We start from the raw sequence: 22914 nt of genomic DNA, 5'->3' as shown, positions 1-22914 counted from the left end.
GTTTAGTTGACAGAAGAACCAGAGATGCAACAGTGCAGTGTTTCTTTCTCCTGCATTTCCACTCCACTGCATTTAGCTGCAATTAAGCTGAATATGCACTGCTTACCTATGTCATGAGAAAAACCCTCTGCAACACATTTCTTGTGCTGTCCCAGGCACCTGATTTGCTTGGCCAAAAGCTACATCTCATTTCAGACATCAATCAACAAGTATTTAATCATTCCCTCCCACAGCCTGTCAGAAGGGAGCTTGCACAACCAATAACTCTGGGGAGATGCTGTGACTGTACTGCCAAGGGATGGACAACACATATCGATGTGTAACTGTAATCAACTTGGTTGTGTTTCTGCCTATCCACATGATAGCTAAAGTATTTCTAGGTTTCCTGCCACTGTGACATGTAAGCTCACACTTAAAAGCTTCTTTCTGTACTCTGAAAAATTATGTTCACCCTACAATGAGCAGGAAACAGCCAAAAACACTGAAAGCACAGCAGGACAGGAGAGCGGAAATCAAAAGAGCAACAGTCACAAGCCAGGTTAGCAGAGCCAGCAGGGAAACTACACAGAGGATAGATGACATTAGATGTAATGAATTTTAAATTTTGAAAAGTACTATACGAGTTCAAAATCAGACAGAAATAGTTCAGTAGTCCAGTTTTACTCAAACTGTAAAACCTAAATACACCAAAAAGGAGAAAAATATCTCAGAAAGGAAAAAATTAGAAGAGTTAAACAATGAAGCTTGAGGCAAACAAAGACAGAAACTGAGAATGCTGTACAGTATTTCTTCCAGGCACATTAAGGGTATCACAGTGTCACCAGCTAGCCAAGATGTCCAGAAGCAAAATTCCCTGAGCTCATGCACAACACTAAGCACTCAGGAGAAGATCTGAGTCTCCAAATGCACTCATGCATCTCCATTCCCTAACAATGATGCTGTTGTGCTTGTGATGCTCTACAATTGCAAGCAGAAGAGATGACCCTTCCTTGAAAACCTCACTTTAATCAAAATACATGAGATTAGGTATTTGACAATGGTGAGAAGTCAGACAAGTTCCAAGAACATAAGCCCTTCTCCAGGTATTTTAATTGTTCCTAACTGAGAACAATTGCTCTAACTTTCGTTTGATTAATTTCAAAGAGGGGATGATTTAACCCCTCTAGCAGACTATTACTGTAAGAGTTCCTCTCCAAAAACTGTTCCTCCAGCAACAGTGTCAAAAGCAGTCTCCTCAAGCTGCAAAACATGAGCAATCTATAGACCAGCTCCACAAAAGCCCCAGGCCTCCAAATACATCAAAAATTGCCACAGGACAGAGGCTGACCCTGAAACAATACCTCAACTCACTCTCAGAGCACCTTTAGCAACCCAAGGGCAACTTGCAGATCCTCCTTTAATGCAGCCTCCTGGGAGTTTTCCAGCTCCTCTAGGAAACGTGTGGCTCTTTCAGAAGCATGCCAAATGTGTGTGCATTCTTAAGATAAAGAATGTTATCTACCAGCCTTCCTTGAAATCTCACCAAGCCATTACAATTTATACTGGCAGAAGACCACACCTCAAAAGAAATATATTCACAATTGCAGATTCTGCTGATAGTCTTTGAACCCCCTAAGTCTAAAGCAAAACCCATCACTGGAAGCAAGCACCCCACAATTTATAATGAAATGGAAGTCCCTATCAAAAAGCTGAAAACCATATTATTATTGCCTTTACTTAAGCCTTCACATCTGTGGAAACTTTATCAGAAGAGTCAGCTTGTGTGTGTAACCTGACATTCTGGAAAAAGAAATTGGAGAGCACCATAATGACAAAAAATTGTCATTAATTTCTCTTGGTTAATAAAAACAAGAGCTAAGAACAAGATCATAGAATGGTTTGGGTTGTAAGGGACCTTAAAGGTCATCTAATTCCAACCCCCAATATATACCAATGCAATAAAAACAGCCCTAAGTCTGATTCACAAAAGTCCCATGTTAAGACAATTTCCTCCTTCAATGTCTAAATCAGACTTATCATGGCTTTAGGCTGAGCAAAACAGAGAATTTTCCAGATGTCAGTGGTACACGACTATGGTTTAAAAAAAAAAAAAAAGGGGGAAAAAAAGAAAATCCTTATTCCACCTTATTTCCAACAAGGCTTTGGCTTCTAAGGTATCTTTGCTCCCTTGAAAAGACAGCTAAACTTTCCTCTACTGTCATCAAATCCTGCTTTAATCCAAGACATCAGAGAGACAAGCCTTCCCTTCTGAATGCAGGGAACTGATGCCAGCCAATGTTAAGAGCCCTTAAGCTGTGTATGGTTCCAGCACTAGGCCATCAGGCACCTTGGGACAGGGTAATTCATTGATGGGGGTCCAAGGAATCAAGCTGGAATTTGTGTGTGCTGATACACACTGATCTGCTGAGAGATCTGTACTCTGTAGCCCCAGTGGCTCCTTGGTAATAAAAACAAGTAATGACAGTAAGTATCCTTTTGAAATTAATCATTGTATCAGCTTATAATTCTAGAGTTTTATTTTTTCTTTTAAACCCATACCAATGTTTCAGGGCTTTTCCCTTATGGAGTGACAAGTTGTACAGTTATTGTACTTTACATTGTGTACTTAAATAGTACACATTTTTAAAGTAACTCCAACACTATCGACAATCCACTCCAAATCACTTATTTGGTTTTCAATTTTAAACGCCCTGGAAAGAAAACAGCTCTCTTGCACCCAAGGCAAAACTGATCTGTTTCTTCTTTAGCCCTCAATACTTCGGGGTTGTTTTATTTCTGCTGGAAGCAACAATCAATGTGTGCTTGCCAACTTGCTTGTCACTGAAAGAAGCATTTTCATGTAAGCACCCCAACCTTTCTCAGAGCTGTAACCTCCCACTTTCCAGCTCTCAGCATGCTTATAATTGAAGCTGCCAACCGTACTCAGTTTGGTGGTGGTATTCAATGGCAGTTATACCAGCAGCAAGAGAAGCCACCAAACTCTGTTCAGCACCTGCGATATCAATAGGATCTGAACTCAGGTCTCCTGAGGTGAAAGGAGAGCACAGCAAGCTCACCATGCCACCCAGCCCTCAGCGTATTAAGATATTAATTAGTCACTTTCCTTATTATTCAGTCAAAATATGCTGGATTGAAACAAATTAGATTCTTAGCACATATTTCACACATTGGATCAAGTCTTGCAAGAGTTTTCTTTTATTATTTATAAGATCATGTGCTGTCTTCCTGCTGAAAATGAGATGGTCTGCATGAGGAAAAAGGTAAAAGAAAAGCAGAGAAATGAAAATCAGATATTCCCTAATGATATTTAAAAATAGAAATTTTGCTACTGTTACATACAGCATGTTCCATCTTTTGAGATTTAATGGCTCTCTTGTGGTTTAATGGAGAATTACTTTCAGTAATTGATTATTAAAATTTAAAATTGCTAACCATCTTCATTATTAGATGAGCGAACATGTTATCCTTGTAATTAAAAAAGCTTGAGATTCACTTTCATCCTGTTGACAGAATAGGCAGATAGGCTCAGCACTCCAATGTGATGGTTTCAGGGTTCTTGTTTGACAAAAATAGCCAGCAAGTTATTTGATGATGAAAATACAGAACATCCACAGAGACTGAGCAAAAAATAATGAACAAAGATAAAGTAATAATAAAAAGCCCTACAAACTAATTAAAGTTTTCAATTCAAACTATCACAGGCAGAATATATAAAGTATTTTTCAATGAATTTCACTTGGGCTTAGGAAAAGGAAAATATATTTTGCGTTACAAATCCATACTATGCAATGCACTGAATTTTTGTTGTTGTTTTCCTAAATGCAGAGTTATTTCAGATTTTGGAATCCAGTGCTGGACTTCCTACCTGCAGTAATATGGAGACATGTCTGGGATGAAACTGAAGACTACCATCTTCACCCTTACGAATGCCTTACAACTGACTGAAGAGAAGCAGACAGGCCTGATACCTTCAGTTATCCTGGAGGGTAAGGAAGAAGTATCAGTTTTAAGATAGTATCTTAGTTATAATGCAAAGGGCTGAGGGTTTGCACAAGAAAAGTAATTCTTTGGCCTTCCTGTTGAAGCTACTAACAACACTTTAGGTCCTAATTTTAATGTCACAAGCAGAACATTAAAGTTGGACAAAGTCTTTAATACAGACTTTTTTCATTTAAAAAGTACACCATCTTTCTGGAGCCACCTGCGTTATGCTGTCAGTTCTTACACTTTGCAAAATGACACAAAACCATCAAAAGTTCAAGACTGTTACACAGCATCAAAGCTTGAAAGTCTTCTTTCATTCTATACATTTAATTGCAGTTTCTTTGCCAGAGACCTCACTTGCATGAATTTGTTGTTATATTTTTCTCCAGTTTCTACATCAAGATGAGAAAATTACCACCTACATTGCTTATCCTGAAAAGCATAGAGAGGTTTCCACAAAATATTGGAAACAATGTTGAAGAGCAGTTTTCCCACTGTAATTAGAGTAGGAAATATGCTCTAAGTAGCATTATACTGTATGGGCTTTTTAACCAAACAGTAATACCAGCATCAAATCTTCGCAAACTATCACAGTATCACAGATTTCTAGGTTGGAAGAGACCTCAAGATCATCGAGTCCAACCTCCGACCTAACACTAAGTACTCCACTAAACCATATCGCTAAGCTCTACATCTAAACGTCTTTTAAAGACCTCCAGGGATGGTGACTCCACCACCTCCCTGGGCAGCCCGTTCCAATGCTTAATAACCCTTTCGGTAAAGAAGTACTTCCTAACATCCAACCTAAAACTCCCCTGTCGCAACTTTCGCCCATTCCCCCTCGTCCTGTCACCAGGCACGTAGGAGAACAGACCAACCCCCACCTCTTTACAGCCTCCTTTAAGGTAACTGTAGAGAGCGATGAGGTCGCCCCTGAGCCTCCTCTTCTCCAGGCTGAACAAGCCCAGCTCCCTCAGCCGCTCCTCGTAAGACTTGTTCTCCAGACCCCTCACCAGCTTGGTCACCCTTCTCTGGACTCGCTCGAGCACGTCCATGTCCTTCCTGTAGCGAGGGGCCCAAAACTGAACACAGTACTCAAGGTGCGGCCTCACCAGAGCCGAGTACAGGGGCACAATCACTTCCCTCGACCTGCTGGCCACACTGCTTCTTATGCAAGCCAGGATGCTGTTGGCCTTCTTGGCCACCTGGGCACACTGCTGGCTCATATTCAGCCAACTATCAACCAATACTCCTAGGTCCTTCTCGGCCAGGCAGCTTTCCAGCCACTCATCTCCCAGCCTGTAGCTCTGCTTGGGGTTGTTGCGCCCCAGGTGCAGGACCCGGCACTTGGCCTTGTTGAACTTCATACAGTTGACCTCAGCCCATCGCTCCAGCCTATCCAGATCCTCCTGCAGAGCCTTCCTGCCCTCGAGCAGATTGACACACGCACTTAGCTTGGTGTCATCTGCAAACTTACTGAGGGTGCACTCGATCCCCTCATCCAGATCATCGATAAAGATATTAAAGAGGACCGGCCCCAGTACCGAGCCCTGGGGGACACCACTAGTGACCGGCCTCCAACCAGATTTGACTCCATTCACCACAACTCTCTGGGCCCGGCCATCCAGCCAGTTTCTAACCCAGCGAAGCGTACGCCAGTCCAAGCCCCGAGCAGCCAGTTTCTTGAGGAGAATGTTGTGGGGAACGGTGTCAAAAGCCTTACTGAAGTCAAGGTAGACCACATTCACAGCCTTTCCCTCATCCAGGTTCCTATGTCTGGAACACAGTTCACAAGACCCACAGCATTTGCAATATGTTTTTGTGGCTACTCAGCTTCTTTTTTCTTCCACTCAGTTCTTGCTCAGTATGGTTTTCACCTCCTTCCAAAGCCTAGAAATGCTACTTAATATATGTATAGCTGGCACCATCTCAGCACAGTGCAGTCGTAGACTGAGAATAATTAACAGCAGGCATAAAGGCATTGATATGCCATTCACCAGTAACACCCTGGATGTAATGTCAATAACACTTTCAACGTATGTCACATAGAGAATTCCCAGATCCTTAGCAGAGTATACTCCAATATATAATGAATATCAGTTTTGCTCCAGATAACTAATATGGTAAGTATATTAACTGTAAAATACATACTGTATTACTTTCCAGTATTAAATGTGTATTCACCTTCATTACTGTATCCTGGAGCATCTTACCTAGAAGCAGTCTTTAAAAGCACTACTAATGACTTTACATTAGTACTTTAAGGTGCACTACTCTGCATCCCTAGTCTAACACTACAGGAATTACTCAAAGGGGGGCAGTAAACTATGGTTTGAATCACAGAGGACCAAATAAACAGACGTAACTTGGTGAGAGAGCCTCAGGACCCAAATATCCATGATACAGTCACATAAAGTAGTGCAAATAGCAATACTGTCACACAACGATAGATACCACATGTAAAGCGTAAACCTATGGATGCCTTCGCTTTCCTTTTCCTAATAACTCATCAGATTCTCCTGTAGGAAAACACTAAAACCCTTGAAATTCAACAGAGGAAGTATTTCCATAAAATACTTCTTAAAAATACAGATTACTCTAATTCATTATGTCATTAACTAATGTTACGGCTGGATTACAAACCTATTGTCACCCCTACATGTGGTACACTGGATATCAGTTGGATGTTTGGCTCTGTGCCTGGTTACAGCATTGGAGACCCAAACCTTCAAAGCTGGCCTTGTGTCCTTCTTCCCTCCTGAGAGTGTTTCTCCTTGTCCTTACAAGGCACTTCTGTGCTCTTATTATAGCAACAGAATACCTAAAACCTAGTGCAAAGACAAATCTCTGCCAGCAAGGACCAAGTAGAAACAAACTAATCAGGCAACACATCTTTTGAAAAAGTCCATTAATGTTAAACTCATCTTCCTGCACTTAAACCATGCAATCTAAATGTATTGCTTATGCATGCAGGAAACCTTTTTGCTTCTCCTTGCTTTGGTAACTGTTTGCTCAGTCTTGGGTCCAACACACATCACCCTGCCTGAGCTGCTTTCCATTCCACTAGTATTTTAAAAGACTACCTTATAGTAAGCAACTTTTTGGATTTTATAATTTCGCATACAGTGAAAAAGCAAAGAGAACTAATTGTTTTCCTTTTAAGTGAGTCAGCTGAAATTACATGCGATTTAACATGGAGGTTTCTTTAACCAAGATGCGGGGAAAAAAAAAAAAAGAAAGCATTCTTAAATTTGTTTAGAAGCTGTATCAGGAGCCTATTTGTACTGACTACAAGTAGCTGTTTATATATTTTAAAGCCACCTTTTCTTGGAACAACACACAAGCATTTACAATGGAAAATTCTACATTAAGCTTCATAGAAAATGTATAAAAGGAGGGAATTTACTTTCAATTCTAATTAGAGTCTCAGAGATCTGAGAGAATACAGAAGTAGTATACAGCTTCATTCTTGTTTCTTTTGGATACAGATGAAACCTGAGGCTAGTGAAGCTTTACTACTACCATCTACTATTAAAGATTAGCATTACAATTTTTCATTTGTATCTACATTAACTCAGGTAATGAAAGAATCTATCAGATAGTGATTAACAATTCACTTCATTTACAAGCGGATGCACAAGTCCTTGGGTTCTGCATTTGAAAGGGGTGAATTTCAGAGACTAGCATGTTTTTTCCAGTAGCTCATCTATCTATAAATATAGACCAGATTTGCAACTTTAGAACTGAAGTGCCAGTTTACATATTGACCCAAAGGGGAAAGACAGACAGGGTACCTCGTTTTCCAGCCAGAGCCAGCAACACAAGCAGATATGATACAGCCTTATCCTACTGACACTTTTCAAATAAGCTTAGCAAATAACCTTTTAATTAAATTGATATTTTTGTTTAATACAAATGACTTCAGCTAATAGTTAGAATAAGCTACCACAGAACATTTTTCTCCAAATCCAGCTATAGCCTATAGATGCTCTAGTTTAGAAGCCTATGCCACAACCTGTGCAGGTGCAGCAGAGCAGAGTATCACCAACTGAAAATAAGACTTCATTAAGAGAGGTTTGCTTTAGTTTTATAATAAACTATTAAGTGATTGAAATTTTACACTTATCTTCACGCAGAAGGTTTCTGATAGGCTTTTCACTCTGTTCTTGCAGCCGTTATAATTGCTAACTATAATATAGATATCTGTTTAAAAATATCTTCGTTAAAATAAACTGTGTCAACTTCAGTCAGTTTTGATCTTGCTGCAGGGAGTACAACCTTCAAAGACTGATAACTATCTCAGCTAACCATATTTTCATGCCGTCACAAACCAAACAATTGGTTTACTGATGCATTCAGCAAACAGGATTTGTGAAATTCCCTGAGTCGGGTTTTTCCATTGCTTTAAATCTATACCTGCTCAACTTGCAGAGTCTTCTTTAGCTCACTAAACTCCTGCAAATCCAATTCTATTACAGTGCCAGAGGGATTTATATGTGGTTTTGCTTTTATAAACCACAGGCTGAAGACAAGCAATGTTTGACACCTCTGAGAAAGCGACCCAGTCTGGCACGCTGACGGCTGTGAATCAGAAGCGGGCAGATTTACTGACAGACGTGGGGAGACTTCCTGGTGCACACGGAGCTGCCGTCAGTCACCTGCCCCCACCACCTCCAGGGAACTCAAAGCTCCACACCAGTCCTGCAGCACTCATGTGCCATGGGGCAGGGGACAAGTCAAGACTCTGAAAACAAAAAAAATGCTCTGAAAGCTCCTGACATCCATCAACTCCCTGATTTCTTGCTATCACTGCACATGGAGCAGTTCTGGACTCACCAAGGACACCTCTCAGGACGTTAGGCCCCTCTCCAAATCAATACTGAGTTGCAAAAAGGAGTTTCTGGTGTCTTGGATCAAAGACCATACACATCTTCTGCCCTACACGGTCCCCTTCCTCTGTTTTTGTTCTCCTTTCCCCACGGTGGAGAACACTCAGTGGTCCTCAGCAGGGGTTTGACAGTCAGCTCCCATTTAATGAAGTTGTTCATGAGCCAGAAAACTAAGCTACACCTGGATTTTGCAAAACCCCCAAGCATCACTGCAGTGCATCTCCAAATGGCCAATTTCAGTTTTGCAGTCTGTTCGTATAGCAGAGATGGGGGGGGAGAGGGGGATAATTAACCCCTTTTTCGGAATCAAGGTGATGGACGTACAGAACCTGAGCAGCACAGTGTAGGTATCAGGTAGCATTTAATGGTCTGCACAGTGAAAGCAATGGCTTTTATTTGCTTTCTCTTCCAAAAATATTTTCCCTTTCTGCAATGTTTTATGAACCTTGTCACAATTTTTTGCACACAGGATCAATGAATGAGGGTGGTTGTGTTTTCTTAGAGCAGTCACACACACACTGGCTTACAGCCTCGGTAGCCACAAAATATTCTCAGGCCAACAGAAGTGCTTGGCAGCCCCCATTCAAAGCCACGGGAAACAGTATTTAAACTATAGTTATATTTTCATTTTCTGCTGTTTATAAAGTTTATATTTCTTCCATTCCCTACATTCACACAAGTACTGTGACTGCAGTGTCTACATGGTTGTATATGGCTTAGCACTCAAAGCTTGTAGCTTAAGGAGCGCAACAAATCTCAAATAACATGCAGAATACTGAAAATCATATTAACTATTACTACAAAAAGGCTATAGAAGTACGCTCACCTCTAATGTGTGGATATTGTTTACCCAACAAACGTTTTGCCAATACTTTGTAACATATGAAATAGCTCAGGTTAAAAATGTTTGGTTTCTCAGTACCACCTTTTGCAAGAGTGCTGAAAGCCTGCAGCCAGTCTCAGACTGCAGACCAGCAGCAGAGTATGTTACAGTTCCCTGCTGTGCTCAACACACTGATGTGAGAAGTGTAAGAGAACAAGCACAAAGCTTTGCCTCTCCAGCTTCAACAGTTCTGGAGTGCCCTGTGTAACAGCCAAGACAGCAAGGCTTTTATTTAGCTAGACCAATCTAGAACCTGGAGTACCAACTGGCCAAAAGAAGGACATCATCTCACCTTAAACTAAGAAAATAAATTGAATTATCGCATTTTGTTTGGAGACAAATCAGTGCAAGATAGTTATTTGGTGGCTGCCAGAAAGAAATGAGTGCACTTCCAAAATTGATTAGTTAAAAAAACGCAATTTCAGCAGTTTTCATTTGAGGTAGGGGGGACTGAGACACATTTGAGTAATATAAATGTCTTATTACTACACATACTTGCCTAAAGGCTGCAGCTCAAACAGGATTTTTCCCTTTTATGAAAGATCTTTAAAAAGACACTATTTTGATTAAAACCCGGGGAAAAGTTGATGTCTTAAGAGCAGAGGGAACAACTCCCACTTGGAACAGTAAAAAACAAAGATCCTGTTGTTCATAACTGCTCTGATCCCAGGTCATGTTAGCTTTTTGCGGTATTAGGCAACAGCTGCTTAAAAACTGTCTTTCTGCAGTCCAGGGGACAAAAACACAGTAGTGTAGATCATTACTTTCCTGATACCGTTAAAAAACCTAGGGTACAGTTGAGCTGCTAATAAAGCCTGTAAAAGCCATTTTCTCACACCCCACTTACTCTTCTGGTGTGTCTTCAAGGCACAGTTATTCCTTTTTAATCATACATTACCTGTTAGCAGCTCCTCGTGAAAAGATCCCCAGCCTCTCTGCCTTTGCTGTGTAGGAGGAAGCTATCACCCACCCTTTTAGCTTCCTCCCTCAATTCCTGCAGAAAAATCTCACCCTCCAATCCTCGAGTCACAAGCATCCCTCTCTGCTCAGGGACTGCCACCAACTATCTTCTCCTGTCTGGTTGCCCAGCACATATTTTTCTCTCTCTCGAGGTAGAGCTGAGCAGTTTTTACGCTTGCTTGCCTGCTCAGGGCTTGCAGCCACTGCTCAGTTGCTCTGGGCCTCTTCTGCTCAGTGGAAAGAGGGTTGCTCCATCACACCTACTTAAGTATTTCTAAAGCTCATGATCCTTTTGAATCTTTGCATCACTTTAACAGATTTTCATCAGTAAATCGAGTACGGATCTGTGACCTTCCTCCAGTCTCTTCTGCACTGGAATTTCAAGAGCAATAATTGCCACATTTTGTTTCAATAGGATTTTTACTGCTATTACATTTAAACCAAGTACAAGTTGCAAATTGCTTCTAGCCTAGGGCAGACACAACTTACTCCAGGGCTTAATACTTTATTTGACCCTAGTTTGACTTCATATCAGGATCTACAAGACTAATCAGACGGGTGGCTTCAAAGAGGCTTCAGGCATTAGCTTTTTAGGCCTTTTCCTCAGAAATTGTTCCTCTTACAACAAATCACATAACAGTAGTCAGTGTAAGAACAACAGGGCAACTCTTTCTACAGGCTTTTCCTTTTTATTTCCCCAAATAGGAACGCAAGATGCAAGAACCTGCAAGTCCTTTAAACGCAACAGTGACCTTCTCTGAGAAGTGTTGCAGATAATGCAGTACCACAGGTGCTACCAGGTGTAACACCAATGTGGACAAGCAACTAAGTTATGTGCAATACTCATCATTCCTCCTCTTTTGGAATTCTGACCACTTACAGAGTCAAGAACAAAGAAAGACTGCATCTATAGCAAATACGCCTACGTGCAGCAAGTCATATTTTGCATTTACAGTAACTCTCTAACAGATAAAGATACACAGCACTTACAAGGTCTGAAAGCTTGAGTTCCTCTTGTTCAGCTCATTGCTTAGCATTTGGAGGGGTTATGGGAAGCCTTCCCCCTGCTGCATTTCTGACCCTTTTGCCAAAATTCATACACTTAGTATCTTACGGATGGTGATAGATGAAGCTGCTTTTTCACCTCTGTTTGCATGCCATCCCTAAAACTCATGACATTATTAACCTCTGTTTTTCAGCTTCTAACAGATGCCACCAGAAAAACAGTTTTAATAAATGCATCCTGGAACATTCGGTTTGGAGCTAAGGTACCATATGTAAGAAGGAAAAATAATGATAAGTGATAAATGGGATAAAGATTTTAGGGAAATTTTATTGTATTTAATTAATCTACCATTTTTACTAAGTTGCTTTCAAGTGAAATGGCTTTTTACCAACTCCTTTTGAAAAGGTTAGAAGGGTATTCCCTGAGCTACAGTCATTAGCATATAGATGTCTCTAAGTGTTAATTTCTGTTTTCACTGAATGAATGTAATTTAAAATGAGGCCCTTTCAAATCAGTTAAATTTGGCCATTTGAGAAAGATAAGAAGAACGGACTCAAGCATAAACTCCAGCAAAACCTGCTTCTTAAGGATAAATATGTCACTGTTTAAGAGTCTCCACTGCCACATGCTGCAAATGATAGATTTCAGGAAAATTATGGGAAATGGAGGGTTCTGGGATTAAAGTCCTACCAGCAGGCAACAGAATTCATTAATAGGTTTAAAAGTGACAAAATAAAAAAGAGGGTTATTTTTATAGTTTAGTTTTTAAGAGTTGAAAATAAGCCCAGAAATTAGGAGTTGTGGCAACTAGTTTTATCCTTAAAGCAAAACTCCTTGAATTTCTTCTTTTTCAGTTTTATGCAAAGGAAGAATAATATAGAAACTGATCCAGCTCCCAGTGAAATGAATGGTATGCCAACTGCCATCTTCAGCTGGATCAGGCTCAGAAGTGTTTTTTAAGTTTTCATTTTAAAATAAGCTATTACAGATTCGGTACAATGAAGCCTTGACACAGCTGGCCATACAGGCATGGCATGTTCCCTAAAAGAGGGTTTCCAGCATGTATATGCTCCCTAACATAATTAATACAGACAACAAATATTTGTAGTTAAACATCTCTCTCTCCATCATAAAGCCATATTCCCACCAGATCATAACTTTGCTGAAATTACATTTTTCCAGAGTGATCATTTCTTGCTTGATTATCTTGTAACACAAGGGACCGGGGAAGACAGGAAACACACTTTCATCTTCGACATTTCTCCTGTCAAAAGTCCTTAATGATGTAATCGGAGCGCTCTCATCCTTCTATACTTTGGAAATTAAATATGAAAAGGGGGAAAACCAGTCACTCGAACCTACATGGAAACCACATCTGCACTGACAAAACTACAAGGCTTTTACTTATACTCAGTTTGCACATACTTAAGTGACCATTGCCATATTTTGTCAGTCAAAATCCTCAAAATATATTTGGTCTGGATATACCAGGAGCTGGAGCATCCAGACCTGAGACAAACCATTTTCTTGGTAGCAAGGAATTCCTACTGTTTGGGAGCACTAGAAAGGAAACTGGAAAGACTGCTGTTTGGTTTGTACCCATCCAAGATATTGTGAAATTTGAGAAGGGAACAGTGCAATGATCAGAAAGTCAGGAGCAAAGAGTAAGAGAAGATGCTAACACCCTGTCAGCCCTCTTGCCACAAGGAGAGAGCAAGACTAGCTAGAAGACCAAGTCTGACAGGTGAGGGATGAAGGGAAAGAAAGTCAGACGGTGAATACAAATAGTCCTCATCACATTCACATAAAAAAAAAATCCCTGAAAATCAGGTTTTACATTCTTGTTCACCAGCAGAGATTAACAGCGTTCTCTTTCTCCTTTTTGTAACTTCTACAATTGGTTTCATTAAGTCATATGGAGTAAAGACTCATTCTGCAGGATATACTAGATTGATTTGCCAAGACAGAAGTCAACACTGTTCCTTAAATAAAAAAATTCTCTCTTTCTCTATTTTATAATCAAAGCCAACTAATTGTACTGAAATAGCATTTTGGTCAAAGAGTCACTGTAGGCAACAGTTCAACAGGCAGGAAAACACAACATTAAACAAGCACTGACAATTAAACATGTGCCCGACATACTGTTTTGATTTCAAGTTAAGTTGTCTTTCTGGAGAAGTGAATGCAAGTGCAAGTTTTCCCCTCTAAATGCTCCAGTCAGCCCATCTCAGTCATGCTCGAGATCAGTTCTCTTGCCTCCCCCTGAGCAGCCAAAAGCCAGCTGATGTCAGCTGTAGCACAGATACAAGTCAATTTGGACTTGGACTAAGACCAGCAACATGGTATATGAAATAAATTGAGCAGATGGTTACAACATTCAGCTTTGATACTCTTTTTTACCCCAGTCACTTTTCTGCATCAGACTTGCTTGAAATATACTGATTATGCAAACCCTGAATATTAGCTCTATACTCTTTAAATAAAAATACATCCATTGCCCAATTTAATACTAGCAGCATGTAAACAGACTAGCACCTAGCTGGCTTTGCTGTGACTCATTGCTAATAAGTCTAGATCATGCAAGTCGGTCATGCAGGGACACTGCAAGCACCCCCAGTCTCTGCACTTGGGTACGAAGTGATTTCAGAGGGAGGAAAGGAGGGACAGAGGAGGGGGAAGAGAGCAAGAGAAACATTTTCCGTCTAAGGAAGACTTCATAAGGCTTCCCAAGTTTACGCTATGTATGAACATTATCTGTGCTGTATGTTGGCTTCAGCAGTGCTCTTAGAAAAATTTACCTGTAAAAGATTGAGTGGAAGTTATAAAATAGTCTTCCACAGTTATAAGCAAGTTTATATCATCCTTTCTCCAGCACTTTTAAACAAATTCTGATTTAGACTTTTATTTTGGTTTCCTTGGTAAAAGATATTCAGGAAAAGTATACTTTTCCTTGTATTAAAATCCCTGAAAGCCTATTTGTTGTGCTGTTTTTCCCCCTACACATAGTTTCCATACAGTTTAAATTAATATATATATATTTCTTCCCATTATCTCTTCTACACCCAAAATGTAAGCATGTTTTAGCAGAGTTGTAAATAGAAAAAAATATATTAAGTTTTTGCAAGGCCCTTCATGTAAACAGAACCCGTGTCCTCTGTTCTTAGTGTGTATGAAATGTGCACAGGCTTTAGAAATGCAGATAATCAAAAAAAGAGCCACTAGGGACACAAAGTAATAACATTAGCTAATGCCACACAGTAATGTTTATTTAACAAATCTGTGTTGCATGCCTGACATTTCCCCTGGCATCAATTTATTTTGTTTTGCTTTTCTCTGATAGCAGCACAAATGCATTTGAAATGTAAACTTATTTTACACCTACCAAAGTGTATACAAAATATAATAAAAACATATACATCTTTTTTAATATCTTATGGGAATACATACTGGAGATGTGCAGAAAACCCGACAGCCTAAATAAACGATCTAGATTATGGAAAATGTTCATTTTTAGCTTTCCCAATAGCTACTAAAACTGCAATTGTCAATGCACTGTACATCACTGCATTATGTTATTTATAAAGTGCCACAATGTGACAAAATGATGCTATCCATCAGGATCCAATCTTAACTGAAAGTGGCAGAGGAAGTGGAGCGGATGGAAAGATATCTTTGCAGCCCATTCAAACCAGCAGTTTGCAGTAGTTAGAAATGGCAATTTTCAGAAGTTTCATTTACAGATCATTTGGAAAAGTGTACACAAATGATTTGATGAACTAAATTAAGAAAAAAAGTTTCTACTTTCAAACTGTTCGGTACCCAAGCCATCTCATGCTCTGCCTTCCTTCCAGCCACTTAAGCACACAGTTTCATTCATGCCACTCTTGCTTTCTTCATTGACGTCCTAGATTTGTCAGCCATTCTTTTCAGGATCAGTACCTTTCTTCATTTAGAAAGCCAGCCCAGCCAGCCGTCTCCAAGAAATCCTCTTTAATTTCCCTTCACTTTGTTGTCCAGCAGCGTTTTATCTTTACTACCTCAGACTTTTTCAGAACAATGAAATCCCAAATTTTGTTTTCTCTTCTAAAACACGTTCTTCAAGTTTCATTTGACAACATTGAGAACAACATCCGATAACACACCAGGCAGGACCACATCAACTTTCTCATATTGCTTCCAGAGTAGATAAAAAACAAATAGATAGAAAAGTGTCATTAAATTCAACATGATGGGAAAAAATAACCTGAAACACACACATGCAGTGATGGGCCACCAGTTAGATATTACTGCTCTAAAAAAGTCAGCTCAATGTTCAGTACAGGTCAGAAAAGCAAACAGAGCATTAAGAACTGCAAAGAAGGAAAGGGAGAACAAAAGACAAAATGTTATGTGACTTTGTAAATCCAAACATACACAGATTTTCCACTCTAAGCACAGCTCTGATAACATCATTAAAGGAAAGCAGAGAGTTGGGAAAAGCACAAGTATAATCAGGTATACAGAAATAATATATAAATAATATATAATCAGGTGTATAGAAAACTTCCAGAACAAAGAGTCCAACTCACCAAGTTTCTCTTTCCCAGCAGAGGAGAGTTACACCCATGTCTGTAACAAAACAGTGAGGTAAAGGTGACCATGAATCACCTGCTCGCTGCTTGTCACTTACAAACATCTACAGACAGCAACTGTTAAACATATGAGGCAGCATGGTTAAAAACAAAAATCCTTCCACATAACAAGAATCTAAACTTTTCCTGAGATGTAATGAAGTGTATAAATGACACCAAACTGGGCTGGAAACAGTTGATGGTCAAGTAACAACTAATTAAGGACTGACCAGACGCAGCCCATGATGACGAAGCGCTCTGACAGACCAAAAAGAAATATTGGCCTTCAAATAATGTAAAAGGCCCTCCCATGCCTCCTGTTACCAAAGTATTCAGGAATGGAAGAAGGAAAGTACCCCGACAGGAGGAGAAGGTTTAACAAGAAACCATACACACATAGGTAGTTTTGACTACACTGTGAAATTAATACTGTGAGCTTTTCTGTGTGATTTTTTTAAATCATCATTAAGAAAAATACCTAGATATAGAAGCTAATTTATAACATGCGAGTCTTACTGTTATTGCTGCCACATCATAATGTGGAAGAATGTACTAGGATATGCCACCATATGGTCATATTTGCTCAGTTGCCCAGCTCTATCTATTTTCTTCTTCAGTGCAAATGCAGCTTGTGTTGCACAAGAACAACATTAAATGAAAAGGTATTCTTCTAGGTATAATACATAATTTAAAAATCTGCTAGCCTAGATATAAATATCACTGTTTACTTATTTGACTGATATCTCCTTTACCTGGCATAAAAACAGAATGTGGATGCTTACCCATAAGCATAAGATGTTTTGGCATTACAAAAAAAAAAAAAAAATAATCTGTATGTAGGAATAGCCACAACTGACTGCCATTAGAGGTACTAGCAGCACGTTGATATATTTGGTGCACTGCTAATCACTGTTAGGATGCACACAGTACATAGGTTATACTTCAGAACATCCCCTGCGGGGCACCAGTAGTATTTTGGATAGACCATCTTGACACTGGATGATGTTCAATAAAAAGCAAACAACCCAAAACACACTTCCTTCCTTGAACCCTATGTATCACACAAGCACAAATCTTTTCCTTCTGTCTCGAGGGATCAACAGCAAGTAAATTGGCAGATCTCAGTTAAGAAGTGAAAGACACCTTCAGTAATGGATACCTAGGTTTTTTTTTGAGTTCCCCCCCCCAAACACATGGTTCTATGTGCCCTTACCTCTTGCTCTTCATTACCTCTCTCTGCAGAAAACTGTAATGCTGTTCAGTTAGCAGAGGAAAACTGAAATTCTTACACGAGAGATTTTTCATCACTGTATTTACTCCACATTCAGCAGCATCATATAACAAGCCTTTATTCTTCCTTCTCCTAAAGATGTTTTTCAATGCACACATTGGACAATATATAAGTGTTCGTGCCAGAGCAAGGCACTTGCTCTTACAACACAGACTGTAGTCCTGTTTTCTCTCTTCCTTGATGCCAGTGTTTTTTAATCCTCATATAGCATCACTCCAGTCCTTTCCCTGCCACAACTGTTTTCCCTAAACTGCTGGTCACCCTTAATGCGTCTGTTACTGGCTCTATTCCAAGTTCAGAAACCTTGAAAAGTTACAGGCAAGATTCGCTGTTGGAAGTCCATGGTGTAAGTTATTATATGATCTTGGAAGCTGCAGCTCTAGAGAACGTGCCAAAGCCACTACTACTGAAGTCTCACAATTTTCTTGGGTTTCTACTATATAAAGCATCTCCTAGGCATATGTATTCAAACCAAAGGATTCATATAAGTTGTTTTTAATATTATTTGTCACCTAAAAAAGAAATTTTATTTTTATGTACTTCTATTGGGAGTTGTTTCCCTGCCCCTGCTTACGGCAAAGATACCAGAGCAGAATGTGTTACAAAATGTAAAACTGAAGCGGGAGTCTAATTCAATACACAGGAAGCATGAATGCCTTGGGACTGACAGAGAACTGCTGCTGACTAACACACTTGATTTAGATAAGAAATTTATTCTTACTCCTCTTCCCTACTACCCTCAAATAACATACACATATTACCAGAGAGATGAAAATCTGTTTGAGACCACTAATTAGAAATAAAGTAGGACTTTGCACAAACAGATTCTCCTTTAGCAGATGGTTCCACTAATATTCACTAATAAAAAGCCTGTTTAAGGAGCTTATGTTCACTTAGATTGAAAGAGGCCAGAAACAGCACCATTATGTCAGCAATTAATCTCATTAGAAAGATTCTTTGTCAGTTTTGTCCAGGAACTCCGTAGCTTTTACAACTTTACTCCGTGCAGATTTCAATTCAGCAGTGCAACGTGCCTGACAAGCCTTCAGCAGCAGAGCTGTTCTTCTGGCTGTTAAGACAAGGTCTTAAACGCAATCTTATCAATATTTGAACACGCATGTATTAATGCAACTCCTTGAGGATTTACCTTATAGTTCTACCTTGGTCTTCCATTTATAATCATAGTAAACAGTGTCTACCTATCAAAAGTTTTGAACTATTACGCTAGTAGAGTTCAATGAACATATCAAAATCTGTATCATAACTTCTGCTTTTATTGGCAAGTTACTGATTCATCTCAAACAAAGCTCCCTCCATTAACAATTCTTTTTCTCTCCCATTCTTTATTACATCACCACTCAGTAAGAAAATCAGAGGAACACATTTTCTATGAAAAATATTTTAATTCAAGGTTATTTTCATAATTGTTCTCTTAGTAGGAAAGCCAACATGGTATTAGCCGTTCATCAGAAGAGCTACGGTAACAAACATTTAAGCATGAAATACAATCTCTTCTCAAGCAAATGTAAAGTAGGACTGTGGAAAACCTAGGAGCTCCCTGCTAAATATGACAAGACAGAAGTCTTCAGATTGTGTATGCACAATCTGGGTGTGAATGGCAAACAAAAAACAATATCTTACCTATTCAAAGAAAAAAATAAAACAAAATCATATTTCAGGTTTCATACTGCCAGAGAACTATTCCAACCCTAGGTTTTGCCCTTGCTCAGTTCCTCTCAGTCACCTGAAGACTTTTTGCTATCTTCCCATATTGTTTGTGGTGGGGTTTCTCATTACTGATCTTCATTTAAAATTCTCCTAGCTTCTGAATATCATCTTCTCTCCACCTACACAGAGTGGACCAAGCGAATCTTTCCTCCTCCTTCCTCCCACACCAATGAAAAAACAAACCTGAGGTCACAACTTGTCGTATCTCATTCCTCATCGGAGTCTGTCTCCACAAGCAGAGTACTCAGTCTCTCTGTACCAGCTACACTTCTCCAAACTGGGCTAGTGTCAGTCCCTACTTTACTGAAGCAAACTTAAATATGCACATATCTTGAATATACTGACAGAAATGCACTGAAAGAAGAGACTGTCTGAGATCTTGTGCTCACAGTGAAGATTTTGTGTGTTCAGGCAGCATTAATAGAACAAGAGAACCTTTTCCACAAGACTAATGCTGCAGTCAAGATATTTAAACTAACATCACTACTCCTGGGAAACAGAGGTTCCTTGCAAGAATACAGTACTGTCTAAAGACAGGTCAATTTATTTCTTTAGAAAACGAAAGAATGATGGTATTGAGCTTATTTGATACCTCAAATCATTGTGTAATGCATGTATTTTTAAAAATAATCATCTGCATTATGAAGTTTGTGACATCATGAAAGATTCTTTAAAGTATTTTTTAAACTGTCCCAGTTATATATGTGAAGACAAACTATAAAAATCAGAATGAAAGAACAATTCTTAAATTAGTACAAGGGCAGAGCAACAGCTTTTTTCAAAAATGGCTTTTATGCTGAACATGTTTGCAGTTTTCAAATTTATGGGTGTAGCTGTCAACATGTATATTCACTTTTAGAATATCGTCCTGGCTTAATGAGGTCTCCTGGAATGATTTCTTTTTATTAAAAGTTAACATGCTTATGTATCTGGTTTCCACCTTTCTACTTTTTGTTGTATCTTTCTTAAACTGCACTACTTTTTAGCAGAGAGATCAGAGCAAAGTTTAGTTTAAAACTTTACAGTGCATTAACTTACTTCAACACTTCAAGAAACTTCCAATGAAACTTTCAAGTATCTATTGTAACAGTCATTACTTATCTTCAACATAATAAACAACCTAGAAAAAAACTACAAGACAACAACATTTTAGTTACAACTACACACAATCACCAAATGGTGCTACATTGCAAAAGAGAAGTAAGATGTCCTGCTAGTCACTCCTCATAGTTCTGGCTCATACCATGCCTCTGTCCACTTCTTTCTGTCTCACCATCTCGGTAACTGTCTCCAGCTTATGCTGATGCTCGTTAGGCAAGGCACAAGAAGATTAGAGTCAAACACATACACTTCTTAAATGAAACTTGCTGAGTTTGAAACTTGCTCAGACTGCTGAGTGATTCATTCAGAGTTATTCAGTAAAAACACAGCTTCATGAGCTCAGAACTGTTCCACGAGACTCTGCAGGTGACTGATGGTGACAATTTTCAAATTCATACACATCTCTGCAAGAATGCCTCACAATCATGGGTCAACCTGATTAAGACTTTTTCCTCATAAACAGCTGGAGTAGTTGTTCTCTCACCTCTTCACTTCCACTTTATCTTCTCATTTATTCTTTTAGTTCTTAGGGGTTTTCAGGGTTGAAGCTGCCATGGTCAACTTGACTAAACTGCCATAGTTCTCTATGCTCTCTCTTGGGGCTTGCTTCCTCACACCTCTTCATCATCATACCTCTCTTCAGGAGCTCTTACTCCCTATTTATTTTTCTTCTATTGAACTATCCACAGGGTCTGATATACTCTAAAGGCAACTCACTCCTCTATAAAGGCACTCAGTTACCTCAAGCCCAATTTCTTTGTCTGTACAACCCTGTATAGAAGAATTTCTTCACCATCACTTTTCTTTGAGGAGTCTGCATAACATCACATACGTTTTTCTCTGAGTGTGACAACTGTGAAAGCATCCTGAACGGTACATGTTCATTAATCCATTCAGTACCATGTTTTCCAGCACTTGATTCATTAATTACAGTTACAGAACCCATACTGCTTCCAGATTACATCAAAAACTTGCTAAAAGAACTGCAAACCAGCAACGCTTTTCTTATAAGAACACATATTTTCCTCTTTTCTTTAGAATAAGTTATAGGAAGATGAAATATTTAATTGGTCAATTATTTAAAGAGATGAACCTGTAAAAAAAAAAGTCTATGAAAATGTTACATACACAGGGAAAAGACTGAAAGTCTAGAAGAATGTTAATTGCTTAAGTTCCTGAAACTCCTTTGACCAACTTGATGACAAAAGCATGTTCATTCCTCCCTGTGGTTCTAAATTCATGCTAAGAGGTATTGCTTTATTTCAAAATGGAAGAAGAAGCAGAACACACATTTCCATAGACAAAGGAGAATTTCACTTCATCATACAACAAAATCTAGAATCCATTTATTGCAGCCACATTACCCTAAGCAAACGGGTAATGCAAGTCAATTGTACATCTTTGCCATGGGGAGGCCCTTTTAAGGGCCACCTGTATGGCAGATACTGTTTGAACTAACAAAATCAGAAACAATTAACTCACTCACATAATGCTTTTTAGTGCCTAACTCTACAGTGTTAAGGAATGAGGAAATTTTTCTTCAAATGTATCATGCATTTTACATTTTCACAAGGCCAAGGGCATTTCAAATATAGATTTCTGCTGCAAGTCTTTTCTTGTAAAGAAGGCTTTGGATAGTTTTGTTTTGGGTGGTTTGTTTCTGCATGTTCCCCCCCCCCCCCCCTTAAATACAGAATACAGGATAAAAAAATGCAAATAACAGTATCAGCGTACAAGTATTAAGCAAGAAAAACACCCCTAATTTTTAGTTCGACTTCATACACTTCTCTTCATTTACCTCAAAAATAGAGATGGGTATTGTTCAGTCACAGTGAACCCCGTGACCACAGTCCATCATTAAATATATTAGCTACAGTTTCCACTTCAGCACCAAGTGAAGTATCACCTTATTACACTTTGTGAATTTCCACAACCCCTTAAAGTTATTTTTGACATCTTTGACTCTGATCCTGCCAACGCTCACACATTATCTTGAGCAAACTGAAATGTATAGCATTATGCATGTGTTTGTTTGTGTGCTGTGCATCATATAAGGAGTGAGAACTTCATTAATTGTTTGGTACAGAAGTGAACCCCTTTGGATGTTAGGCATATGGGCAAGAAATTCTCTCTAATGGCTTATCATCTATTGTTGTTCCAAATGTTAATATCTCTTTTAAATTTCTTTCCTTACTCTTCCACCCTCCTACACACATCACCTCCTTTACATTCTCCTTAAATGCCTAAAAATAACTAACTATGCATATGGTCTGAGCACCACAGCCCTATACCATGTAACTGAGGAGAGAGTATTTTAGTTTGAATAGCTGACCTCACATCCGTCATCAGATTTTTTTTTTTCCCCATGAGTTATCTCCCAGAGCTCAAACATTCAACATACACCACGGATTTGGCAATTGCAGAGTTCTCTAAAATTTAACAAAATAAGCTTTTTGGGTAAA

The 22914-nt window shown here is 39.1% G+C and overlaps 1 long non-coding RNA gene across 7 annotated transcripts in view; it reads right to left on the bottom strand.

Annotated features, from left to right (window-relative positions):
• LOC106029942 (uncharacterized) overlaps positions 1-22914 on the bottom strand; it is a 165209-nt gene that overhangs the window by 140118 nt on the left and 2177 nt on the right. For 2 of the 7 annotated variants that reach the window (XR_010832461.1, XR_010832459.1), the window contains exons 3-4: positions 16291-16330; positions 14947-15895 (exon numbers count right to left, since the gene is read on the bottom strand). The exons of 2 other annotated variants lie outside the window; for them this stretch is intronic. This is a non-coding gene — a long non-coding RNA (uncharacterized lncRNA). Of the gene's footprint in view, positions 1-14944; positions 15896-16290; positions 16331-22914 lie in introns of those variants that run through there. 3 more of the 7 variants (XR_010832460.1, XR_010832464.1, XR_010832465.1) reach the window with 3 other exon arrangements.

Source organism: Anser cygnoides, chromosome 6, assembly GCF_040182565.1.
Source record: "Anser cygnoides isolate HZ-2024a breed goose chromosome 6, Taihu_goose_T2T_genome, whole genome shotgun sequence".
NCBI lineage: Eukaryota > Metazoa > Chordata > Aves > Anseriformes > Anatidae > Anser > Anser cygnoides.
The sequence above is the reverse complement of the archived record's forward strand: the minus strand, read 5'-3'. Positions and strand labels throughout refer to the sequence as shown.